The sequence below is a fragment of the Vanessa cardui genome, chromosome 10, assembly GCF_905220365.1.
Source record: "Vanessa cardui chromosome 10, ilVanCard2.1, whole genome shotgun sequence".
Classification (NCBI taxonomy): domain Eukaryota; kingdom Metazoa; phylum Arthropoda; class Insecta; order Lepidoptera; family Nymphalidae; genus Vanessa; species Vanessa cardui.
In genome coordinates, this window is record NC_061132.1 from 2,862,085 (window position 1) to 2,865,593 (window position 3,509).

Genomic DNA, 3,509 nt, shown 5'->3' on the forward strand with positions numbered 1-3,509 from the left:
TGATTGTCCATAGCAGAAGTTTTGGCTACTTACATTTGGTCAGAGTAATGTCACATACATGTTGTCCAATATTTATTATATTATTGCGTAAATATTGTTTCAGAACCTGTTTCAGCATCTACATGTCGCTCAGTGTGTCAACGTGTCAGCGATCTAACGAAGGGATATGTGTCTATTTGCGGTTTAGTCAAGCAACTGAACGCGTCACACAGCGCTGTCCTCTTTATAATATTCTCAGCGAACGCCCTGCTGTTAATGTTCAGCTTCATCAATTTAATTGACGTTTTTATTGTATTCAGTATGTTATTTTATTCCTACGGTATTTATTGATACAAATTTAACGTTGAGCATTAAATAATTGAAATCCTTTTTTGATTAAAAAAATGATTTTATTTCTTATATAATAAAAATAGTTGTCGCCAGCAGCTACGTTCGGGTTTTAGATTGTTTATCATGTGTCATTCAAAGAGCCTAATTGCTTTCTTGGAGTTCCAGTTTGCTTCATACCAAATTTCAACCAATTCGGTTCAGCGGTTTGCTCGTGAACAAACAAACATACAGAGTTACTTTCACATTCACAATATTAATACAGGTTATAAAAATTTGGATAATCTATTTTGTGTTTCTTAGCAGGAGAAACTCATCAACGAATAAACATTATTCTTCAGTTGATTTGGTGTGCAAAATTTTTGGTTACAATTTTGCTATTTATCGAACCTTGGCACCAAATACAGGCGGAGGTAATATATAATAATATAAATGAAGTATATCGTCTGAGAACGACTTGCCTCTTCATGTCTTGCTTAATAATAATGCCCTTGTTTAATAATAACGAAATTTTCTTTTCAGGTGACTGAGATACAAATAGTTCTGACCAAGCTCATACATAACTTGACGCCTGCTGGGAAGTCCATCCCTCTGAAACTGGACCTGATGTTCAAACAACTCCTTCTGAACCAGCCAAGTATATCGCCACTGGGAATGTTCACAGTACAGCGAATACTTTTTATTAAGGTACTTTTAACATTGCTTTTATAGACTTAACTAATGTAAGTTAAGAAACAACACCAAATGATTAAATCTTTATATGATTTGTATTCAGATAAAAATGCCTTATAATAAAAAAGGTTCGAATCCTGTTATCTTATCTTATTATTAATTATCTATGATTTCGAATAGGAAATTTGTAGATCTAAGGAAGATCCGACCCGACCCGTCTTCACACGGGTGCAAGGCTAATACTAAATATAGTAGAAAATGTCGAAATGATCAGTGTTTCTTTACTATATTATCCACGTATACAAAAACCTTCCTCTCGAATTACTCCATCAATTAAAAAAACCGCATCAAATATATGTATGATATAGATAACAAATGTTGAATTCGAAAAAAAATCATTTAAAATGTTTTTAAGTTAATCGTTAAATTTTTAAAAATATTTATTTTCTACATATATATTAACAATATTTTTTATATATTTTAGACCATTAGTTTTGTAACTACGTACAGTCTGTTACTAATACAGTTTACAAAAAATCGATGGAAGAAATATGCACACAGTCATTGACTTGAATTTTCATTATTGAACTCTATACGAAGATGTTCATATGTTTGGATTGAACAATGTGACCAGAGCTATTATAAATTTGGATGAATGTTTGTGTTTTAAAAAAAAAATTAAATAATTTTATTCAGAGAAAATAAAAAATAAAATGTATTTTTTTTTATATTCTACGTTGTTTTATTACTGCTTTTTAATTCATAAAAATCTATAACATCGTTAAAAGATATGTATTAGTGTCTGAGGTTTTTCTAAAAATTCTACTCAAATTTTACAAAAGAGAGCAATCCGGTCTATTTATAATCTTGGAGCTAGAGACTCTCTTCGGGATGTTTTTAACAAAGTAGGAATACTCACTGTTGCGTCGCAATATATTTACAATATCATGTATATTCACAGTGACATTGATGACTTTGATAAAATCAGCGATAATCATTGTATATGCACTAAAAGTAAGGATAAGCTTATAACGCCAAGTTTCCGACTCACAAAGTCAATAAATCTTTCTTGTGGCAAGGTATCCGTTTTTATAATAAAATTCCGCAGAAATTTTTAACTTTGCCGTTTCGTTAATTCAAATCGTTTGTAAAATAGTTATAATAAATAGTAGTTTTAAAGATTTAAGCGTACAAAGGGAAATAGGGACAGAAAAAGTGACTTTGCTTTATACTATGTAAAGAAGTCGTAGATATTACGTATTAGTGAAATTTACTAATTAGAAGTGAAAGAAAGTAAATAGTTAATACATTACTTACTTGATTTAAGTGGTAATTACACTGTCGAACATTAACCCTGAGTTTTGAACATCCACGGTAGCACGTGAAAGCGATCCTGGTTTTATTAATAAGTATCCGGTGTACCAGAGTTCGTTCTAGGGAAACGCGTACCGCGGTTTTACATTACATTTATTACATTAACAGCCTGAAATTTTCCCATTGCTGGGCTAGAACATCCTCTCCTTTTAAGGAGATGGTTTGGAACTTTCCAGCGAGGAAGGCATTCCAACAAGATAAAAAAATTACTTATTGAATAGAAATATACAAGCATTGTTTCTTGGCATGAAACAATCGTCTGTATGTTGAATTCGTATCACTAAGTGTTCAGTCAGTGTATAAAGTAAAAGTTAAATAACAGCCCGTAAATTTCCTACTGCTGGGTTAAGGCCTCCTCTTCCATTAAGGAGAGAGTTTGGAACATATTCCAAATCGCTGCTACATTGCGGGTTGGTGGAATGCACATGTGGCAGAATTTCGATGAAATTAGACACATGCACGTGTCTTCACGATGTTTTCCTTCGCCGCCGAGCACGAGATGAATTATAAACACAAATTAAGCACATATATATAGTTGCTATAGGTGATTGCCTGGGTTTGACCGAAATAATCGGTTAAGATGCACACGCTCTAACTACTGGGTCATCTCAGTCGGTAAAATTATAGCAATTAAAAAATTTATTAGTCTTTTGTCAGATATACAAAAGTATCAAAGTAAATGCCCTCACTAACATGTTTTAAATTAAAAATTTAACAATCTAATCTAACAAAAGTGTGCCCCGCCGTATCAAATTAATTGTTTCTAATAAAATAGACTTAACAAATCAATGCTTAGTCATTTGTCTACAATCTTTTAATAATCGTTTTTGTAATTTGTGCGTTAATAAACTTTTGGAGGATTTTCTTGTAAAAAGATATCGTACTATTAAAAAAAACAAGTTTCCAAATTTAAAACCTTATTAAAGTAAGTTATGCTAGTTTCTATAATGGAGATGGTTAAAATGAATAGTAAATTATATTGAAAATATTCATGTCAACAAGCGCCTGTTTTTATCATTATTAAAATTGTCGCGTCGGAACTACTAGTCTGAATGGTTTTTTCCATAATGGACATTCAAGTCTCTCATACGTTGCCCAAGAAACATAATGCTATGATGTATATAATCATGTACACT

The 3,509-nt window shown here is 31.7% G+C and overlaps 1 long non-coding RNA gene across 1 annotated transcript; it reads left to right on the top strand.

The window, feature by feature from the left end:
* The first annotated feature begins 472 nt into the window (after positions 1-472).
* Positions 473-1,670, top strand: LOC124533276. The gene is made up of 3 exons (XR_006966687.1): positions 473-740; positions 850-1,014; positions 1,484-1,670. It is a non-coding gene; the product is annotated as an uncharacterized LOC124533276 (long non-coding RNA).
* The last annotated feature ends 1,839 nt before the right edge of the window (positions 1,671-3,509 follow it).